The sequence below is a fragment of the Erythrolamprus reginae genome, chromosome 2 (genome assembly GCF_031021105.1).
Source record: "Erythrolamprus reginae isolate rEryReg1 chromosome 2, rEryReg1.hap1, whole genome shotgun sequence".
Lineage (NCBI taxonomy): Eukaryota > Metazoa > Chordata > Lepidosauria > Squamata > Dipsadidae > Erythrolamprus > Erythrolamprus reginae.
The window spans coordinates 134,118,832-134,142,917 of record NC_091951.1 but is presented as its reverse complement, the minus strand read 5'-3'; the positions used below and the strand labels follow the sequence as shown (position 1 = coordinate 134,142,917).

The 24,086-nt window shown below is 38.9% G+C and overlaps 1 long non-coding RNA gene across 1 annotated transcript in view; it reads left to right on the top strand.

Annotated features, from left to right (window-relative positions):
• The first annotated feature begins 21,016 nt into the window (after positions 1-21,016).
• Positions 21,017-24,086, top strand: part of LOC139158574 (uncharacterized) — a 35,613-nt gene continuing 32,543 nt past the window's right edge. The window contains exon 1 of the long non-coding RNA XR_011557718.1: positions 21,017-21,119. This is a non-coding gene — a long non-coding RNA (uncharacterized lncRNA). The remainder of the gene's footprint in view (positions 21,120-24,086) is intronic.

Sequence of the window (24,086 nt, the reverse complement as noted above, 5' to 3'; positions counted from 1 at the left end):
TGTTCTGGAATCAGAATAATGACCAGCCTCACTTTTGGGGAGGTTGTAGAATTTCATACAGAAGTTCACAGCCATGAAAAATTCCTGAATTCATCATTGGGACTGACTGGGGATCTTCTTTCCATGTTCATATTCAGTTACATTGGTTTTCTGCAAGAAAAAAATCTACTTCGTTCCGTTTATGCTGATATTCTAAAATCTTAACAAACCAAAACCAACTCTTGACATTTTAAAAATTATTTTGAGTCAAAGGTCACTTTATACATTTCACTGTTCTTTGAATAAACATCTCAAGCACTATAGAAAAAATGATCCAACGAGTCATTATTTTCTGCTGGAATTATTCTTCAAGTTTTTGTACTGTAAGGGTGACCTTGTTTCAAACAATCGTTGTTTTCAAATAAATAACGTATAGTGATTTCTTTATTGCTTTAAAATCCAAACCTTCTCCTCTGCTCATCACCTTTACCCCCTTCTTTATAAAGTAAAGCCTGGTTTCTCTCTCCCCCTCTCTCTCTTTTAACCAGAGCTGAGCATTACCATGGCAACAACCATTGGGAATGGAGCTCACTCTTATTCTAGCATCAGAAAAGTTGGAACCTGCTCAGAAAGAAAAAAAATCCATCTATCACTTGCTTACTACGAATCCTCCATTTTATCCACTAATATGGTATGGAATTAACTAGCCTTATTATATATCAAAGAAGTTTACACAATTTATTTTTGTACTTGCTTATTGTTAGAAATGTTATTCTGCATATGGTTTTACTGACATGTTGATATATTCTGTGAACAATTTTCTTGTAACATCCCTGTTAAGGTCAGCTATTATTTAATATAAGAACCAATAATTGCAAAGCAGATCATGCTTGTAAATTAAATCCTAATGGCATAGAAAACATTTTACATTCTATTATTTGGACCATAATAACCTAATGCAAGCCAAAACAGAAATCCTGAAGGTTAGTTTATAGCAGTGATGGCAAACTTTTTTTTCCTTGAATGCTGAAAGTGCGTGGACATATAATTCAATAATTCAATGTCTAGGGAGGGCGAAAACAGTTCCCCCTGTCCCCCGGAGGCCCTGTGGTGGCTGGGAACAGTTTGTTTTCCAACTTCTGGTGGGCCCAGTAGGCTCATGTTTCACTCTCCCCAGGATACAAAGGCTTTCCTGGAGCCAAGGGAAGGTAAGATACCCTTCCCCATCCCCCTGGAGGCTCTCTGGAAGCCAAAAACACACTCCCAGAGCCTCTATGCAAGCCAAAAATCAGCTGTTGATACTGTGTTGTCTAATATTGTGAGAGGTGGTAGGATGGGAAGGTTTCTCCTAAAGTCTATCACCATTTCTATGGTTTTGAGTATGTTCAGTTCTAGATCGTTCCAGTCGCACCAGGAGGCTAGTTGTTCAACCTCCTGTCTGTATGTGGTTACATTGTTGTTTCGAATGAGATCAATCACTATTGTATCATCTGCAAACTTCAGTAGTTGAACAGATGGATCATTTGAGATGCAGTCTTTGGTGTATAGAGAGAAGTGGTGAGACTACACAGCCTTGGGTGGCACCTCTGGTAATTGTTCAGGTATCTAATGTGATTTTGCCTAGCTTAACCTGTTGCTTCCTGTCTGTTAGGAAGTATTGAAAAGTATTTTACATAAGAGCCATGTTGATTGTTGTAATTCATACTTTGAAAGAACTTTATTAGTAGTTATTTGTATAAAGTACACATCTTAGTAGCATATGTGTATAGAGTGGCATTTTTCTTCATTTTAGCAAATGAATGGAATTGAATGTGGCATTAAGAGGATGTGGCATTACTTCCTTCAGTCAATGTGAAAGCTATGAGCATTCTACCTTGAAAATACATTATTGAATCTCTCCAAAGCTTTGGAATCTATATTTAACAGATTCACAGAATTGGAAGGGACCTTGTAGGTCATCTAGTCCAAACCCCTGCTCAAGCAGGAGACCCTACACCATTTCTGACAAATGGCAGTCCAATCTCTTCTTGGGAGGAATGTTTTCTGGGAGTTTTTCTTTCTGTGCATTCGCAGAAGTCAGGTTTCTGGCATTGCACATAAGGTTTTTTTTTGGGGGGGGGATTCCCCCCCAGCATGAGGCATGGTCACATGGTGTGGGAGGAAGCACTGGTGTGCCTTTTGTCCCCTGTCCAATTGTCTTTCCTTTCTCTCACTTATCATATATATTTTCTTTCTTTCATATATCCTCTCCTCTAAGTTCACTTTACCCTTATATATATTACTACATGTCTATTTTTCTTCCTATGTATTTGTGTATTGGACAAATGAATTAAATAAATATATAAATAAATAAATACATAAATAAGAAAGAAAGAAAGAAAGAAAGAAAGAAAGAAAGAAAGTAAGTAGTGAGGTAAGTTAGAACCCATACCTCTCCAGCGCCCTCTATTTGTATTAAGTTTGTATTGAATATTTATATTAGATGAGAAATTTCAAAATGTCTTCAGAATTATTTGACCTTGCTCTTTGGCTTTTCCAAAATTGTACTTGATAAAACATTCTATATTTATATTGTAGATTAATACAAGTGGAAATGTGCATGCTCAGATCGTAACATCAGGACCCTATTTCATATAGTGACACTCCTATTTGCATGGCATTATGACTTTACCCTAATTTTTAATCATTCTGATAAAAATACCAACAGGAAAGACAGTTCTTTTCAAACAAACAAAGATAAATGATAGTATCACAATAATAGGAAAGCATGAACAATATGAACAATAAACACAAACATATTTTTCTACAAGGATTGTTTTTCTAATAAAATAATGTGTAGTAGCATCTTGCCTTCTTCAGACAACTTGACAGATTAATCCATAACCAAATGACTAGTTTTGTTCTAGGAAAGTCAAATCAAAACAGAATAGTTTTCTATTTTTGGACGACTTGCAAACAGAGTTTGAACAAAATTTTCCACGGAAAAAGACAGGAATATTGATTCAGCCAGATAGTAGCAAATAATTAGAGAAATACTTTAAAAATGGTAGTAACTACTACCTACTACAAGTTGCTCTTTTGTTGAGAAGAAGTGTGGGGATTAATGTCTATTAGCCTTGATGGCAATGCGATGGCATGCATAAAGAGATTAGTGGACTTCCTGGTCTAGTTGGCTGGCCCTTGGAAGAAGAGATTTTTGGACTGAATGGATCTGGGGTCCAAACCAGAAGGGCATATTTCATATTCCTATGAAGTAGATAAACATTCATATAATATTTCAATGCAGCACTGTAGAGGTACTGGATCAGGAATGCAAAACCTGGATGGTCTTTAAATGGTAGCAATTCTAAGACCTTGCAATTATTTAGAAGTCACCAAGCTTTTTGCTGCTCAGATATGACAGTCATACTCAGGTCAGAATTTAATGCCATCAGATGTAGTAATGGTCACTAGTTCAGATGATTGTAAAGAACACAATTGTAGAGAATTGAGCCATCAGTAGTTACTCTATGATTGTCTGCTACCTGTGGATGCATGTATTGAATGCCAATTACCAAAGAACAGCAGAATTATGCAACCCTACAAGTACTGTATTCTCTGCCTCCATAATTATACCCCAGAGCATAAAGATGGGAAAATAAACAATCTCCCTCCCTCCATTCTTTTTTAGCTTTTGCTGAAGATTTGTTTCCTTTCATAACGAATCAGGCTTTTTAGCCCTGATCAGAAGTCAGCATGAATACTTGGAAAGCATTATATACTATACTTGTTTGTAGCACAAACTTCTTATGGATCAGACTAGAGAGCACTGGCAAGGAAGGCTTTCTTGGAAAACTTCAGTACAGCTTCATTGTGAATCTTTTTTTTTTCTCATCTTAGAACCAAAATGTTAAAGCAAAGCAAAGGAAAGGAATCCCAATATTTTAATAGCCAGTCATGGATAGCTTAAAATGGTTATATAATCGAAACAGCTAAAAAGTTAACATATTTCCAAACAAGCAAAATATGTTGTTGCGGTTCTTTGTAAAGGAGAGAATCAAAGTTGCATTTCAATATTTCATATAGTCTCTCATAATATGGGAATGATTTAGAAATTACCTTTGTGATCATCAGGAAAAATGCCTAGCCGCGACTTACCGCTGGCGGGATTTGCGGTAGTGCTGGGGAAACACGGTCCCCGGCATAGCCACCATCTTGCTGGTTGGGATCTCGCGATATTCACGAGATCCTGGCTAGGCCTGGCATTGGCACGGGCCGATGACGTTGCCGGGGCGTGGCCTCGCCAGCCCTTTATAAAGGGCTGTGCTTGCTTGGGGCCTCCTTTTTGCCCTGCCAACGAGCAGGCAAATATCTTTCAGTGTGCTACATGGGTCCCCCTTAAGGGGCCGAATAGGAATTTTTTGCGGTCTCGGCATTTTAGCTGGGACTGTTTTTTTGCCTATTCCACACTGCCGTGCGGGAGGGATCGTTAGGGTGTGTGTCGTTAATGGTTAGTTCTAATTGGCTTACGTCTGTTCATTGGGTTGGCAGGTTAGGGGTGGAAATTGGGAGGTGGTTAGCAACTGCGTGTTCTCCATTGGGCATCTTTGGGGATGATTGGCAGACTCTCTCCAAGGGCTCATGGTGGCATTAAACGGGCCTGAGCAATTGGGAAGAGGTTGTCTCTGGATCTTGCCCATTTCAATTGCCTTTCAGGGATTGGACGGTGAAAACTCCCACATGCGTGGCATGGCTGGGATCCAGGTGAGGGCGTGGTCCCCTTCACCTGGATCGGCATGGAGCTACGCCCATAGTTGCCCAGGAAGTTTATTACGTCATTTCCGCCCCAAATGTTCTTAGTTGACCTCTGCGGGTCCCAGTTTTGGTTTTGAATTAAATAAAGTTTTATTTAATTAATAAAAATGACCCAGTTTAAATCCAGCTCTGTGTCTGCATTTTCACTCCGCTTCCGGCACAAAGCAAGGATATCTTTTTCTGGTGTACTATATACTAATTTACATGACAATAACATGCACACATATCTTGAATATTTTTAAGCCTATGTGTACAGGACATGTTGGCAATAAAATATAATATAATCATGAATTCTGACCTGAAAGAGGCCACTGAACAAAGCAGTTATGAACAGAAAATTCTAGAACTATTATCCAGATATAAGCTTATTTAGATAAAACCTACCAAAATCCAACACTTTGTCTGGATCCACTGTAAGTATGCTTGAATATAATTATAAATACCTTCAAAGACCACATTATGGTTTAGTCAGAAATTAACACAAGTATCCTCATATTTTTCTGTTGTATTGTAAAGATATCAGCAAGAGTAATTTATTTATTTATTTATTTATTTATTTATTGGATTTGTATGCCACCCCTCTCCAGAGACTCGGGGCGGCTAACAGCGACAATAAAACAGTGTACAATAGTAATTTGGTATTGATGATTAAAAATCAATTAATATAAAAACCAAACATACATACATACATACATACCATGCATAGAATTGTAAAGGCCTAGGGGGAAAGAGGATCTCAATTTGTGGAAATATATGCAGTTATTTTCAAATGAAAAAGAAATATTAGTCAGATATTAGTGCATGTAATAGAAAACAAGAAAATTTAAGAGACAGATTCTGAATTCTTTTATAGGAAAACAGTGTGTGAAAATAGTAGTTCATCTCTATTCATTCTATTTGGTGCTCTATTTTACAGAAGTTCTGATTTTACCTTCCAATCTACTAGAAACCATCTGTTTCTTTACTGCATCTTCCCTAGAGCTCCAGTAAAAGTTCAAACAAATTAATGTCACTTATATACCCTTACAATCTGAGTAACTCAGCCAGGTAAGTGGAAACCCATGTTCTTCTCTGACCACTATAGAAAATAAGTCAGTCCAACTTCCCTTATCAGAGGTTACATTTCCTCATCCATCATCAAAATTGTTTTAATCAAACATTTCACTATGGGAAGTTGGTGTCCAATATTTTACATCATGGCTATTGTGTAGAGATTACCTGAATAATGTTCTGAAACTGAAAGCATTAGATAGGATTAGTTTGTTAGCTTGTTCTAACTTGTCCTCCTTCTAAATGTGTGAACTTCAAACACCAGAAGTTGAAAATTATATTCAAATATACTTACTTTGAAATTCTATTCCCACATTAGTTTTGAAGTAATATTTTTATCTGTCATGAGGATAATAAAAAAAATGATGAGAAGTGATAATGCAGATGTTTTATAATTTACTAGCTGATTACCTGGCATTGGCTGGGTATTTATTTATCCCAATCATGTATTATTAGACAGAAAAAGAAATGAATTATATCAATAGCATCAAATCAAAACAGTTTTATTTACAGGGTTTTAAAAGTATAAGGATCTTGTTCAAATTCCAGGTACAGAACCCATGGATAGCTGGGGGAATTACAAGTGTGTCCCCCCCCCCCGCCCTCCGCCATCATCCATTTTATCATTTTGTGAAACTAGGCCTGGAACTGGAACGTAAATCCCTGAGCTGGTCCATTTTGTGCCTCCTCCACTCCTGCTGAAATAGGCTGGATCTCCTCTCTAGCCTCCATACCTGTTTCGCTTCAGTTGGGGTGGTCCCTTCCTTTGTATAATGAGTTGGAGCAAAGGGTGATCTTGGGAACACAGGCCGAAGCTGTGAGATGGGGATGGATGATCCATTTAGGCCATGGTGCACTCAATGAAAGGCTCCTGTACTGGCCTAATCAGGCCCCCTTCATTTCGTAAGCTTACTTTGTGAGGTAAGCCTAGAGGGGAGAGAGAGAGAGAGAGACAGCAGCTGTTTATAAAATTGTCCTTTCTGTTTCTTCCTAGACTTGTCAAACTTCATAGTAATTATCCTGCAATTTGTTGGGTTGTTTTTTTAACCAACCAACCAACCAACCAACCAACCAACCAACCAACCAACCAACCAACCAACCAACCAATGTTTGGCCTTTCAATCAATGACTTTGAAACAAGTCCTGATGAGTATTATTTTTTTTTAGTTTCACATTTTAAGCTAATGAATTATCAAAAAGTGATCATCCAACTCTGTTTCTTAAAAGGGGAGTTTTTATACTGTCTGACTAATGCTATTGAGAACATTTCCAAATACAGTCTGAAAAAAGCTATATTTATTTCCAAAAGAATAACAGAAAAGCTATGTAATCTTAGAGCGATATATAGGAATTATCCAAATGTGTTCAATCAACTTCCATTTCAGGGGATTTGTGTAAGTTTAGAATTGTTGATAATGTTCCTACCAAAATAATTTGACTATCACTCAATATAAAAGTGAATGAGCTAGGATTAATAAATAAATATACTTTGAGGAAAGTATTCGTGCTGGTAGCATTGAAAGAGGCAATGGCTCACTTCTTCATTCCTGAAGAAAATCTCCTTGGATCCAAGATATTGCGAATTATTGTTGTTCAGATATAAATATTCACTCTGGGCAAAGTGCTCGAAAGTGTAGTGGTTGTCCTGCTGCAGAGCTTCTTGTAAGATCTCAATTATCTTGAATTTTTGCCTTCTCGTGCCTGTGCACTGGACTATTATGGTGAGAATTATTTATTGTTCCTAGTACTTGTCTATTCTATTCAACATCTATAGCAGGAGTCTCAAACTCAATTTACTCAGGGGCCGCTGGAGGTAGAGGCTGGGTGAGGCTGGGCCTCATCAGGTTTTCCAGAAGAAAAGCCTTTTTTTAGCCTGGGTCTAAAATGACGCGAACAGTACAAGTGTATAGTCTTTGTGAACAGAACATCAATTTTTTCATTTCATTTTTCATTTCATTATGTTCATTATGTCCCTTTCTCTCTATTTCTTTCTTTCTCTCTTTCTTTCTCTCTCCCTCCCTCTTTCTCTCTGTCTTCTTTCCTCTCTTTCTTTCTTTCTCTCTCTCTTTGTCCCTCTTTCGTTCTCTCTTTTCCTTTCTCTCTCTTTTTTTCTATAAACCAGAGGTCTCCAATCTTGGCCACTTTAAGACTTGTGGACTTCAACTCCCAGAATTCCTCAGCCAGCATAGCTGAGGAATAGCCATAGCATAGCTGACTGGAGAATTCTGGGAGTTGAAGTCCATAAGTCTTAAAGTGGCCAAGGTTGAGAGACACCCCACCCGATCTAAACACTCCACCCCTCATTTCCATTCACTTGTCAGACCCACCGCCTTTGCCCAGAAAAGCCAAAGAAGCGGGTGGGTGGGTGGGGAGGAGAACCCGAGCCGCAGGCCTCATCTGCTGCAGCAGCACTGGCCACAATGAGGCACATCGGGGTGCTGGTGGTGGCAGCAACCTGCAGGGGGAAAAAAGAAGCAGGCTTCATGACTGAGGGAGAGGAACCACAGCGTGCTTTCTACCCAAAAAGCCCGCCTTGCGCAAGCGCCCTTGAGTTGGCCACCCTCTAATGGGAAGAGAGGAGTGGGGTGGGTGGCTTTCCTGAGGCTGCTTGTTTGCCGATCTGGGGTTGTCCCCACCCCCTGGTCACCTTACATTCAGGCCACACTAACATTACTCTTTGATGCTGAGGTGGGGGCCGTAAACTATTGTCCTGTGGGCCACAGTTGTCCCATGGGCTGTGAGTTTGAGACCCCTGGTCATAGGAAATTGGTGGAGGCAATAATTGAGGGATTTGAAGAAAGGCTTCACCAATGACACTCAGATTGATTTCACTAGAGCTACTGGACCAGAAGAGTGTGCAGTGTTCCCTCTAATTTTTCTGCGGGGTGGGCGGAAAAGTATAGTGTCTGAGCGGCAGTCCCTTTGGGACTGGGCGGCACAGAAATAATAAATAAATAAACAAATAAACAAATAAATAAACAAACAAACAAATAAAAAACCCACCGTTTTGCCTCAGAGAATTTCACAATAAAATACTGTACTGTGTGTCTATAACAGTGAGCTCATAATAGGGCAACTCTATCAATATCAAAATGCCACTTAAATAGTTGAGCTAGTTTCAAACTAGATTTTTATTTTCTTTCTCTCTTCCTTACTCCCATTCTTTCTCTTTCTCTTTTCCTTCCTCTCTTTTTTCTATCTGTTTCTCTTTCTTTCTCTCTTCCTCTCTCTCTCCTTCCCTCTCACTCTTTCCCTCTCGGCTTCTGGGCAGGTTTGGAAAACTCTGAGTTGATGATGATTTTTAAGTGAGCGATTGCTCACTGCTCAGCTTAGAGGGAACTATGAGAGTGTGTGAATGCTCTGAAATCATATTGCAGTGCTTCCTACATAAACAGAAGTGGAATCATGGCAAGGTTGTGGGATTGAGGGCGAGTGATTCTTGGGTGGACCTGGAAAGCTTAGGTTTTTAAAATGAGGTAGAATTTCCTTAGGCAGAATCAGAGAATCATAGGGCTTGAAGGTCTTCTAAATCAATCCCCTTCCTAAAGCAGGAGTCCTTATACCATCTCAGACAAATGGTTGTCCAATCTTTTCTTTAAAACCTCCAGCAATGGTGCACCTACAACTCTGGGAGGCAATCTGTTCCGTTGATTAATCACTCTCCCTGTCAGGAAATTCCTCCTCATTTCAAGGTTGGATCTCTCTTTGATGATTTTTCCACCCATTGCTTCTTATGGTGCCCTCAAGTGCTATAGAGAATAAATTGACATGCTCTTTCCCTTTAAGTATTGGAATGCTGCTATCCTATCCCCACTAAGCCTTCTCTTTGTTAGAGTAATGGTGTCTAATTTCCTTAGCCATCCTATGATCTTTATCATCTTGGATTTGATGAATGCAATTTTGGGGTATTCTTGGAATCATCATTGTCAGTGATTGCCCAAATGCTACTGAAGCTTCTGCTGGTACACTAAAGTTGCAAGCTCTCCTCTCCCCCCTCCCCCTTTTCTCCTCCTATTCCTGCTCCTCATCCCAAGTCCTGGAATCAAGCTATATAAGACCCATCTTATACAAATATATTTTATTTTTGTTTCCAAGGTAAAGACTTTGCATTTGCCTCTTGTTAAATTTCATTTTCATACTTTTGGCTCATTTCTCCAAACTATTATCCTTTGAATTCCTATCTTCATTCTGTATCTTATCTATATCTCTTTCTGTAATCTGCATTCCCCCTTCCCCAATTATTTTAACCAAATAATTAATAAATCTTACAATACTCTGCTAGATAACTCTCACCAGTTTGCTAGGTTGCATTCATGAATCTTCATTGAGTACAGTTTTTGAAGCAGTTGTCCATAAATTATTGTGCCTCACTTAAATAGCTTGATAGCATATCTTAAAACATTTAGCGATGATTTTTTGAGGTTAGAGATTTTTTGAGGTTAAAGAAATGTTTCGGTTGGGAAGGGGTACTTTTGAGTCAGTGTTGACTCTTAGCATCTGTCTGGAAAAGTCTTTGCAATATTCTTGGCAAGATTTTTGAAATGGTTTGCCATTGTCCACTTCTTAGAGCTGAAAGAGAGGGACTGGCCCAAGGTCATCCACTTGGCTTCAAGCTTAAGATAGGACTAGAACTCTTGCCTGGTACCTTTTTCACCAAACTGCCCATCATTTAAGAAAAGTTTTTTTTTTTTAACAAGCCCTCTTTTTGTTGAACAGTTTTCTTGGAACTGATAAATTCACATTCTTTCTCAACAGCTAAAGTGTGGCCACTTAGTGTGTTCATCCCTTTATCTTTTCCCTTGAGAACTATTATGAGCTTTATATCCCAGGTTGTTTTTCAGCAGGAAGACAAATATACCATAAACATTGCAGGTCACAGTTGCAGACACTTGTCCATTAATCTCACTTCTTCTTTGTGGAGTAGAACTCTAGAAAATGTTTTTCCTCCCCTATTTGTTCTTTTCTTCAGCTGCTATATTAACCAACCACAAACCCTTGACTAAAGAGAAAAAGTATTTAGAAATTTTCTTTAAATTGCCGCAGACAACTCCTGTTAGTGTTCTGTGTCGGATCTCTCAGTGAGTCACTTTCTAGAAGCAGGCTGTCTTATATTCCTTTTTACAAATATAAAGATGCATGGGGCGACTTTATGGTTTTCCATAAACATTTGTTAGTTGGAAAATCTGCTACTGTATGACAAATAATGGCTTTTCTCTTACAGTGTCTAGGATTTTGTAGCATTAATTGAGGAGATGGCATAAAACTGCAAACAAACAAAACACTTGGTTTGATAATAGTATCATGAAAAAATCTCTTGGAATAGTAGTTGATTCCAAACTGAATAGCTGATTACAAACTGAATATGAATCAGATATGACATGGTTGTGAAGTATGCAAATGGAATTATATAGTGTATCAACATAAGCATAATTTCCATAATTTCACAAGAAGAAACCGTTCCTCGATGCTTTAGTCACACTCCAGATTTGGAATATGTTCATATAATGGCAGAAGGAGAAAAATGATCAGGGGACCAGACAGTAAGTCCTCTGAACCAAGATTGAAAGACCTGGCCATTTCAAAAAATGATTATTGAGGGGATATGGTAACATTCTTCCCATAGCTGAAAGTAAATTATTTTGAAGGCAGTGAAGGCCTCCTTTTTATTTGAGTGCATAACAGAGAATAATGGTTTTAAATTATTTAAAAAAAAATCCTGACTGATTGGTTGTTGTTGTTGTTGTTTTAACCTAAGAGGTTAGAAAAATGAAGCCAAATATCAGAGAAGTGGTGGGCTCTCATTACTGGGAAACTTTAATTAACTGATGATGTAATCTAGTTTGGTAATGAAACATCTGCAAGAAAACAACCAAACTCAGGGAGGACCAAGGACCCCCACTATAGACTCCTGAATTTCATAAAGGTTGGATTCAATGGATTAATAAACCTTTCCAATTCAAATTAATCTAGAATTTCAAGATTGATCAGAACAACTTTAAAACAGAAACATTTACCTTGCAAGCATGTGTCACTTGAGGTAACTGCAGGATTTTATTTTCTCATTCCTTTGCTTTCTCCTCATGTCCTCAATGACAAGTAAAAAAAAAGTTGGAGAATGTGAAGTAGTAGCAAAAATCCCATCCATAATTAGTATGGAAAAGATTTTACACTGTGTATTAGAAATAATCAGTGACAAAGATGCTGTAGAAGATATAACCTTCACCAGCTCTTAGAACAAACATTGATTCTTTTCTAATTTTGAAAATGCTTTGTCAATGCAGATTATGGAAATCTGAAATACTTTTATCAAACCATCTCTGCATTTAGTTTCAGTGACCTGTTTTTTCTTTCACTTCAGCAATATCTGTTTCGTAATTTATTGCTTTTTAAAACCTTGTTCATATCATTTCTTTGTACATTGTTCTACCACCTAATGGCCTATTGGGAACCGATAGGTTCTTTTAGGGTTCCTGCCTATAAACATGCTAAGCTCAAAAGTTTATTAAAATATTTATTTTTTTATTTGTCAAGTATGTATTGGTAATATACATAGATATAACATTGTTTATATACATAAAATGGGTACTGATAAGAGGGAATATTAGGACAGGGACAGTAGGCATGCTGGCGTGCTTATGTATGCCCCTTACTGACCTCTTAGGAATCGGGTGAGGTCAAAAGTGGACAGTCTAGGGGTAAAGTTTTGTGGGTTAGGTAACAAAACCACAGAGTCAGGTAGTGAATTCCAGGCATTAACCACTAAGGTGCTAAAGTCATATTTTCTACAGTCAAGTTTGGAGCAGTTCACTTTGAGTTTGTATCTGTTGTGTGCTCATATATTGTTGTGGTTGAAGCTGAAAATATCGTTGACAGGAAGGACATTGTAGCAGATAATTTTATGAGCTATGCTTAGGTGATATAATTCTAAGCTTTCTAAGCTCAGGTTTTCAAGTTTGGTTGTGTAAGGTATATTGTTGTGGGTAGATGAGTGGAGGGCTCTTCTTGTAAAGTATCTCTGGACACCCTGGACAACTTCCTGTAAAGTTTCTCCAGACACTATGTCCGATATGCTGTTTGGGTTCTAGGCAGATGAGATGTATTCAAGGATTGGTCTGGTGAATGTTTTATCTGCTCTGGTTAGTAGTGTGATATTACCAGAGAAGAAGCTACATAAAATTAGGTTAACAACGCTTGAAACCTTTTCAGCAATGTTGTTGCAGTGGATTTTGGCACTTGGGTCATTTGATATGAGTATTCCAAGGTCTTTGACAGAATGAGGGTCATTTGTAAGATTGTGTTTATTCAGCTCGTATTTGATGTTCTGATTCTTTTTGCCAATGTGTAGGACAGAGCATTTGTTGGTTGAGATTTGGAGTTGCCAGATGTTTGACCATTCTTACACAAAGTCAAAGTCTTTTTGGAGGGTAGCAGTGTTGTCGATGGTGTTGAAGATCTTTACATCATCAGCAAAGAAAATGCAATCACTTGTAATGTGATCACAAAGTATAAAGAGTGTTGGTTCTAATACTCTGCCTTGTGATACACCACTTTTAACAGGAACAGGATTACATAGGGCACTCCCTATTTTGACCACTTGCTGTCTGTTTGACAGGAACACAGTTATCTAGTCATGTAAGGGTCCATAGATGCCATAGGATTTCAGTTTTAGAAGTAGTTTATCATGAATCATTGAGTCGAAGGCTTTACAGAAGTCTGTGTAAATTGTGTCTACTGTTTTGCCCTGATCAAGTTTTGGAGTCTATATGTTTTTGCAGTGTAGTAGTTGTAGATTGCAGGATATTTTTTTTCCTGAAATCAAATTGTTTGTTTGTTTTAAAGTAGGTTGTTAGTTTCTAGATAGAGAGTAATGGATTGGTTTATGCAGATAGGAACTCAAAGAGAGACTGCAGATGGACCTCTTCCTTGTGATAGCTGCAACAAAGCAGATTCTTGATATGGTCTATTTTGAAGTTACTAATCTCACACAGGCTTCTCTTAGTTAAATGCTTTTTTCACAGAGAGGAGGGTGATTGAAATTGCATCTGGAGGTGCTTTCAGATGTAGTCAGAACTTTCAGATGAGGTGTGATCAGAACTTTAGAGCAAAGCTTTTTTTTTTTTTTTTGCAGCTATCAAGTCACGTTCTCTTTTGAAGAGCTGTACACCCATTCTGGTTTAGTGACCAAGTTCCATTCCACCAATAAGGCCATTAAGTGAAATCACTGAGGAAGAGAGACAGAGAAAGAGAGATGTTTTGAAGAACAATGATTACCACTGTCTCCTTAAGATAAAATTATCTGGTACAGCTATATCAACATTACTCTCTACTGTTGTGCATTATTGTTAGGCTTCCAAAATTTGATCATAAATGTATACGTTGGCTGTAAAATTATTAATTTTATGATTGTATTTGCAAATTGTTACTAATCAAGATTGTTGCTCAAAAAGGAATACCGTATATCTGTTCATTGCAGTGATATGTTTGAGATAGATAGCATAGGTTTAGGAAGATGTTTGCACATGCATCAATGTCAGTTCAAGATAAGGTTATTAGAAACTATGCAGAAGTAATATGGAGTACAGGATCAAGCAAATAATGCAATATTAGGTGATATATGAGAAAATATCTTAGAAAAGTTGGTTATACCACTGTGTGGATTTGCTTTAATAAACACATACATACACCACTTAAGCATTATGGATTCCAAGATGCAGTGAAATTTTAACAAATATGCAAACAGTTTAAGGCACATACATGCGTGATGAATTCTGATTGTTTTCATTGTTAGATGGAATGCTCTAGCCCAGGGGTCAGCAATCTTAAAGAGCCTCTTGGGCCCATTTCCCACCCAGAAAACTAAACACTGGGAACAACAAAACCTGGGTGGGAGTGGCCAATTTGACATCACATATTCCCACCAAGTCACATGAACCTCCCAGCCATGCCTACCCAGGTTTTGTGGCTCCCCGAATTTTCTATGGGAAATAGGTATCTCTTCCCCCTCCCTCCCTCTTATCTCTTTCTCCCTCTCTATCTCTGTTCTGACCAAGCCTTCCTGAGACAGTAACAATCACGTGCGTAGTCCCCAAACCTCTCTTTTTATTTCAATGGCTGTGGATTATGTTCAATTATGTTCATAATTGAGTCCCAAGCAGTTTGTAAATAGTCTCTCTCTCTCTCTTTCTCACTGCATGTTGGACAGGAAACGGCACATGGCTACTTTTGGGATTGCTCTCCACCCCAAGAGAGAGAGAGAGAGAGCTACCAGAGGCAAGTGGGGCAGGGAATAGTGAATGGACTCCAGGAGGAATAGGGAATCTAGTCTCCCCCATTGTGAAGTGCAAGGCATTGCAAGAACAGTGGGCAGGCCATGGATGGAGTATTGGGTTTCTCCCACCCGCTAAGCTATTGTGCTCAGCACTCAGCAGGGGAACGCTTTCCATGCCATCCCCTTCTTTCTCTTGGCCCCACCAACAAGGGAGGAGAGAGTCCAGGCTTGGCAGATAGCCCCCACCACACAAGATCTACTTTACTGGTGGCAACAGCAAATGCACTTGCCTTTACCAGCATTCCTCCTGGTACATTTGCTGTACATTTGCACCTCGAGGCTCGACTACTGTAACGCTCTCTACATGGGACTACCTCTGAAGAGTGTTCGGATCATGCAGAATGCAGCTGCGAGAGCAATCATGGTCTTTCCCAAGTATGCCCATGTTTCACCAACACTCCGCAGTCTGCATTGGTTGCCGATCAGTTTTCGGTCACAATTCAAAGTATTGGTTATGACCTATAAAGCCCTTCATGGCATCGGACCAGAATATCTCTGGGACCGCCTTCTGCTGCACAAATCCCAGCGACCAGTTAGGTCCCACAGAGTTGGCCTTCTCCGGGTCCCATCGACTAAACAATGTCATTTGGTGGGACCCAGAGGAAGAGCCTTCTCTGTGGCAGCCCCGGCCCTCTGGAACCAACTCCCCCCAGAGATCAGAATTGCCCCCACCCACCTTGCCTTTCATAAACTTCTCAAAACCCACCTCTGCCGTCAGGCATGGGGGAAATTGAAATATCTTCCCCAGGCCTATATAATTTATGTATGGTGTGTTGTGTGCATATTTTTTAAATTATGGGTTTTTAACTTCGTATTATTAGATTTGTATTGTACATTGTTTCTATCACTGCTGTGAGCTGCCCCAAGTCTACGGAGAGGGACGGCATACAAATTTAATAAATGAATGAATGAATGAATGAACGAATAAACAAACAAACAAACAAACAAACAAACAAATAAATAAATAAATAAAGCTCCAACCATGGCACTACTGTGGCAGGACAACAGCTCTTTCATCCCTCTGCCATGACACAGTGATAGGGAGCCATGGCAGAGTGTCCAATGAGCCACATGCAGTTCTGGAGCTACAGGTTGCTGACTCCCACTTTAGCCTAAACCAGTGTTACTCAAATATTGGAGCAGCCCCCCCTGGGGGCATGGAAAAAGATTTAACAGGGATGAAAAGAAAGGAGGAAGGAGACAGAGATAATGAGACAAATGTAAGTTTCCCAAAAACTAAGAAGAGGAAATATGACAAAGCGTATGTAGCACTTGGCTTCACTGTGACTACAGTGGGAGATGAGGAAAGACCAGTATGTTTATTGTGTCTAAAAAAATTGGTAGCAGACGGCATGAAGCCAAATAAATTAAGGCATCCCTTAAACACATTACACCCCAATCACGTTTATAAGCCGCTTGAAATTTTTTCAGCGAAAACGTGCGGAATATTGCAAACAATTGTCCCGGTGGAGAGTTAGGGGGGCACAAAATGTTTACTTCTTCCTGGGGGGGGGGGCATAACAGAAAATAATTGAGAAACATATTTCCTGCAGACCAGGAGAAACAACCAAAGCAGAGATCAAAATATATTCTTAAAGCAAGATATAATGACTAATTTCCTCCATGATCCACTATCTTGAAGCCTTCTTTTTACTGCACAGCTTGAATCAAAAACATATCAAAAATATTATAAGTCTCCATGAGATGATAATATTGACATGATAAAAGCTCTGATGTATTCTTTGGCATCTCTTCTTTCACTTCAGTTGATGGCAATTTGCTTTGAGAAAAGGTTGTGTCATTATTGTTCATAAAATGAAAGCCTGTGTTGCACTTTAGGCAATTCACTGTGATTAAATTTTTGACTGCTGAAGGATTCACCACAGAATGCAGCTTCTTTGTGGAAATGAGTCTGTTGATTTCAAAACTGTATATTGCTGAGCCAAAAAAAAAAAAAGGCAAAATGCATACTGTTTAAGAGATTTTTTAAAATATCTATTTGAATGCAAAGTGTAGTTTATTATTTTGGCATCTGTTTTACCATCCATGTTCAATACGTATTATACAAGTCCATACTCTAATATAGAATATAGCAGTATTAATGAAGCTTTTGGGCACCAAGTGCCAAAACAGGAGCATGTGTATGCACGTGGCAATGCCAGATACCAGAACAGCAACTCCCTGGTGTGCAAGCATGGGAATGCCAGAAACTAAAAGAGCATGCATGCGTGAAGAGCAACTGGCTGGCAAGCATGTACATGCTGGAAACCAGAAGCTCAGCTTCCCACTGGGCACACCAAGAAGCTGCTCTTCCGGTTTCTGATGCTCCCCCATGTGTGAGGACCAGCTGGCCAGCTTGTATGGGCGTGCTGGAATCCTGAAAAGCAATGGACAATGGCTAGCGTTTCCAGAGAGATGGCTATGTGTGCCATTTCCAACATGTGTGCCATAGGTTCACCATCACTGGTATATAGTATATACCTTAAAATGTATATATTATGGATTTTCATCTATTTCTAAGACACAGCTTTTAAAAAAACCCACAAAAAACCTGTGCTCTTTATACAGTAGGAATCCTGCCTACAAATACAACTACAAATACAACTATGGGAACAATAATTATGTCTATTTTCATGGATATTTTTTAAAAAATACATATGAAAAGAGACTAATTTAGACTTCTAGGTTAAAAAAAAGTTACCAACCCAAGTTAGCACTTTCCTGATCTGAAAATATAATTCACCTGTATTATGAAAGGTGAGATCAGATTGATTATATAATTTATGTATGGTATGTTTGTAGGTATGTCTGCTTAAAAATGGGGTTTTCTTAACTACTTTAAATTTTAAATTGTAAATTATTAGATTTGTTATGAATTGTTTTATTATGTTGTGAGCCGCCCTGAGTCTATGGAAAGGGGCGGCATACAAATCTAATAAATAGATAGATAGATAGATAGATAGATAGATAGATAGATAGATAGATAGATAGATAGATAGATAGAGATAGATAGATAGATAGATAGATAGATAGATAGATAGATAGATAGATAGATAGATAGATAGACAGACAGACAGACAGACAGACAGACAAACAAATAAACAAACAAACAAACAGGTTTGTTTGTCTGTCTGTCTGTCTGTCTGTCTGTCTGTCTGTCTGTCTATCTATCTATCTATCTATCTATCTATTTATTAGATTTGTATGCCGCCCCTTTCCGTAGACTCAGGGCGGCTCACAAATACAAAACATGAAGAAATCTAATATTAAAATACTCCAAAAATCTCAATAGTAAAAGCACATAGAAATCTAACTTAAGTTGTATTCTAAAACCCTTATATATATTTATATATGTATATATACAGGAAATAGTATAAGGGCAGACTAGATGGACCATGAGGTCTTTTTCTGCCGTCAGTATTCTATGTTTCTATGTTTCTATTTTTAAAAAAACAATCATTCTATCATTCTTCACTTATAGGCCGGGATAGATGTTAAAATTTCAGTGCCCCCAGGCCAGTCGGCAGAAATGCATTTTCAAGGCCTTATGAAAGACTGGGAGGGTGAGGGTGGTATGAATCTCTGGGGGGAGTTGATTCCAGAGGGCCGGGACCGCCACAGACAAGGCTCTTCCTCTAGGCCCCATCAGATGGTATTGCCTGGCTGACGGGACCTTGACCAAAGCCAACTTTGTGGGACCTAACCGGTCTCATAGATACATAAGATTGTTCCATAGATTCTCCACTTTCCCATTCAGCCAGGAAATTACGTACGAGAAATTACGTATCAGAAAGATTTATGTTACTGTCAGATAGTTTACTACTAATTTTAACATACAGGCCATACAACATTCTTCTTAAAAAGGTTTGCTTACCCTAAGGGAAAACCTATATTGCAGCCTAAATTTCTCACAATTCCATCTTTTTTTAGAAGCAGCTTTGGAAATTCTATTCTGGATTGCAGTGGATTGGCACAGGCACCAGATTGCACTCTGGCTATCAACAAACTAAACCGACTATTCCTTCTTCTTGCCCTTTTCATCTGTGGTAAATTCATTGGCTGCCTCCTGCATAGATTGGTTTACATGTACTGTACCTGCTTTTTTTCCTTTTAGAGATAGCTCCCTCCTCCCAAATCTCTGTGACTTCCCATTGCTTTCCTAGATGTTTGTGAACATGGTGTCAAGCACCAGGGAAATCAGGAGATATGGGCATTTCAAATGGGTATAAAGATTTATTGCAAGTTTAAGCTCCTTACAAGAATCTGAACTACTAATTGCCAAGGGGAATTGGTGATAGATAAGGATAGAAGGAATTCTATCTGGCCTGGACTTAGATCTCTTGTGGATATGAACTTGGGGACTCACATTTGACCCTTTACTCGGGCTCAACCTGGTTGTCTCCTATGCATAGGTTAGGGTTTTGTCTCTCATAAAAATGGATTTCATATTTAGGAGGAAATCATGGGTGGCATAGTTTTTGGCTGAGCTTGTTCAATAAGCCATCACTGGCTAAGCTGAGCCAAAAAACAAAGACCCACAGCTTGACACAGTATGTTCAATTCATTGCTGTCTCTTATATGCAGCTAAATCATAACTTATAATAATGGTCATATAAGCACTTTAGTCATTTAAAAACATGAGGCTCACGCTGTGTACAGAGTCTCTGCCAACAAATTCTATGCTGGATTTCTTCACTAGTCATTTATTCATATCTTACTTGAATACACATCCAAGCAGAATGTTATCAAGTTTTTCATAGCTGCCTAAACTGAAAATGAGTTTTCTCCAGAATGATTCCTACAGAATCTTTAGCAAGATTCATTAAGAGGAAAGTAACAGTGATACAAGCATTTCTGCAAGTAATTTTTTTTTTAAGATTAGAACCAATATATTTTTTGAGTGCATTAAGAGAGAAACTGAATCTTTTCCCCCTTAGACACTGGGGGGTGTCTGTAGGTTTGCAGTATTCATAATTGAAAAACATGCCTTATGCTATAGATCTTTTAATGTTACTGAGCTTAAGTGTTTTCCACCAGCTTCTGCCCTTATTCATGATCCCTGTCCTGTTGCTACTGGCTCTGTTTCAGGTGACTGCAGTTCCCTCCAAAGTGAGGAAACTTATAAGAGACTGGAATTTTATTTTCCATAACAACCACAATTACCCTGCAGTTGTTGTGATAAACCAAAATACACTGGGTCTGTACTTCAAAGCACTGGAATAAGGCACGTTCATTAGATGGGCTCAGCAGAATAACTTGGATTGCTTAATGAACAAGAGATCAAATAAAAGCTTTTTAGGGAGCTCATGTGAAAAACAACAGTTGCAAAAAAGTAATAAAAAATGATATAGCATTGCAAGAAAATGCCAAAAAAAAGAAACCCCTCAAAATGCAAAATGCACCACTCACTACAACCTTCATATGGTGGTTGTGGTGGCTGGTTTGTAGCACTGGTAGAGATGGCAGCGCGAGGCTCCACTTACCCTAACATCATCACTTCCTGGGCTTTAAAAATTAAAGCATTTTTTCCCCTGCTGGTTGGCCTGAAAGAAAGAAAGAAAGAAAGAAAGAAAGAAAGAAAGAAAGAAAAAGAGAGAGAGAGAGAGAAGGTGGGAGAGGGAGGAAAGGAAGAGAGAAAGAAAGGGGAAGGAAAAGTTAGAAGGAAAAAATCTGGACTCATTTTGCAGCTGGGAAATTGCTTGACAAAGAAGAAAAACAAATGCTGTCACTTTAAATCAGGAGTCTCCAGACTTAGCCATATTCCTGGCTGAAGATTTCTGGGAGTTGAAGCCCACAAGTCTTAATGTTGCAAAACTTGGAGACACCTGCTTTAAATTGAAAGGTCTTTGGAAACTGATGGGAAGGAGCTTTTTATTTGTAGAAGCAAAGTGACATTCTGGATTAGTTGAACAACAAACTGGATAAAAGGAAGGATTCTTATGTGGTTCTATATTTTTGAAGTCTTCAGGTTTGTGCAATATGGGCTTGGGTGATTCCCATTGTGGCTAAATGACTCTCATCCTGTGTGGGTCTTGGGTATGGGGCTGCTGCTTCTGATTTGACTACTCTGTTTTGTTAGCTGCCAAATCTTGCCATCCTGTCTTGAATGGGTTTTCTAGGGATCCGTTTGCCTGCTTGTGTGAATGGAGCCAAATATCAGGCTTCCACTTTTCCTTGTTTTTCTGTGAGCCTTTTCTTATGAGTAATATTTTATTTGGGGGGTTGCTTCCCACAGAAACATGGGAAAGAAGGAGGAAGGAAGGAGGAAGGAAGGAAGGAAGGAAGGATGGAAAGGGGGGAGGGACGGAGGACCACTTGGCTGGTACTAGACACAACTTCAGAGGATGCTTTGAAACAGCATAGCAAAGGCTGGAAGGGACCATAGAGGTTATCTAGTCCATCCCTATGCTCCCTGGCAAAATGGACTGCTAAATTGGCTGCACCCACCAGTCACATGGCCACACCCACCTGAAGCCACACCCACCTGGCCTCCAAGCCACAGCCACAAAATAAAGCACAGCCACAGAACTGGTAAGGAAAAATTTCACCCCTGCTTAATATCTACCATTTATAAAAGATAATATTGCCTTCAGTTCTGGGTTTGATATTTTAGGAAGGGCATGGTTTATCTAGAGCAATTAACCTGATAATGAGCCTGAAGGGGAACAACTACTTATGAAGAAAATTCTAAAAGTTGAACATATTGGGTTTGTTTAACTTCAAGAAGACTGCAGAGGAAAATGTTAATTATCTTCAAGTATCTGAAGACCTATCATCTAGGTCAGGAGTAGGCAAAGTTGGCTCTTCTATGACTTGTGGACTTCAACTCCCAAAATTCCTGAGCCCATCATGCTAGCTCAGGAATTCTGGGAGTTGAAGTCCACATGTCACAGAAGAGCCAATTTTGCCTACCCCTGATCTAGGTACTCTTCTTCCATGGATTTAATTTATAATGAAACCAAATTTTAAACAATCCTTAAAAGCTTTAAATTTCATGGGTTATACATATCTATAAATGCTTTAAAAATCCAGATGGCAAGTGCCTTGTCTTTTTAATTTATCTATATTTATTTACAAATGAAGACTTGTGGATGGCAACAAAAACAACAGAGCCTGCTAGATTGTAAACAGTTTTCATAAATAATTTAAAAGTTGCAATACTAATTTTATTTTCTTAACAAAGCTAGTTAATTAGTATACTTTTTTTTCAAAATGTAAACTAATGACTAACTTGGAATGGCTAGCCTCTGAATTAAACAGAGAGCCTCAAAGCTTTGTTAATGATAGATTTCCAAGCATAGAATCTCAGTCTTTAAGAATGTTAAAACGGATATGTATTTCTCCAAACTATAAAGATAGGAACAGTTATTCTAAAAATAAATCAGGACGCAGGCACTATTAGAGAGAAAGAAAAAATATATTAGCATTAAAGTGAACCGACAAAAGCTTAGCAGTCAAGCCAAGCTTCATTTAACTGAACTGAGAGTCAAACAGGGAGTAAACTTACAAAGCATGGCAAGATTTAAAAGAAGATCAAAAAGAACAGCAGGGGTGAAAAAGCATGAGACTTGTGGAGTGAGGAGTGAAAAAGCATGCACACACAATTGTCATCCAGAGCAGTTATTGAAGTTCACAGGTTGGTTCAATGGAAACACAGCTGCATCCATAGTACATACTGAGTACCTGAAGTACCAAAAGCAGTAAAAGCCTGATATTGTGACCCAGATTGAACCTTCAAACTAGGGATGGTGGACTCAGTTACTTATGAAGAAGAAATGTTTATACTCAGTAGCCTTAGATTACAGCCTTTTCTCCTTAAAGAAAAAAAGCTCTTATTTTGGCTTGTGACCATGGTGTTATTTAGCCAGTTCAACTTGGTTGCTCTCTCTGTATATAAGTAGTTTTTCTGCTTCAAAGAAGACATGCAAGTATGTACAGACCATCTGTGAACACAGAGGTGGCACCGGACCAGAATATCTTCGGGACCGCCTCCTGCCGCACGAATCCCAGTGACCGGTTAGGTCCCACAGAGTTGGCCTTCTCCGGGTCCCGTCGACTAAACAATGTCGTCTGGCGGGACCCAGGGGAAGAGCCTTCTCTGTGGGGGCCCCGACTCTCTGGAACCAGCTCCCCCCTGAGATTAGGATTGCCCCCACCCTCCCTGCCTTTCGTAAACTCCTTAAGACCCACCTTTGCCATCAGGCATGGGGGAACTAAAACACCTCCCCCTTGCCCATGTTGTTTTGTTGATTGATTGACTGTGTGCCTGTTTTTTATATATACTGTTTTTTATGAGATTATTAATTTAAATTGGAACTGGATGGGTGGGCATTGGATTTGGTATTGTGTACTGTACTGTTTTTTATTATTGTTGTGAGCCGCCCCGAGTTTGCGGAGAGGGGCGGCATATAAATCCAATAAACCTAACCTAACCTGCAGTCTCAATCTGGAAACAGAGTCCAGTACAACAGGGGCATTAGAAGTCCATTGTTACAATAAATGTCCTTCTTATTCTTTGATACTGCTCATAAATTTTCTATTAATTTTTGGTGGCACCTGTGATGCCGACTACATAACCCAGGGCTTGCCTACTCGCAGCTTCAGCTTTCCCATAGATGGATGTCAAATAGGTTTTCCCTGCACAGTTTTTATGCAGTGCTTACATGGATGATCTTCATCTATCTTTCCAATCTCCAACTCATCATAGAGCAACTGGCAAGATGTGGTGGTCATTAACTCTGACAATCAGGGATTCAGTACTGGTGGACATCACATGATCCAGGGCTTCCAGTTTTGAGACAGTCTTGCCAATAAATACCAAGAATATATTGTGACCATTTATCACAATGTATCACAATGTATCAATGTATCAGACCATGTATAACAATGGTCTGATAAATGGCAATTTCAAATCTCAGCCAATACATGCTCTGTC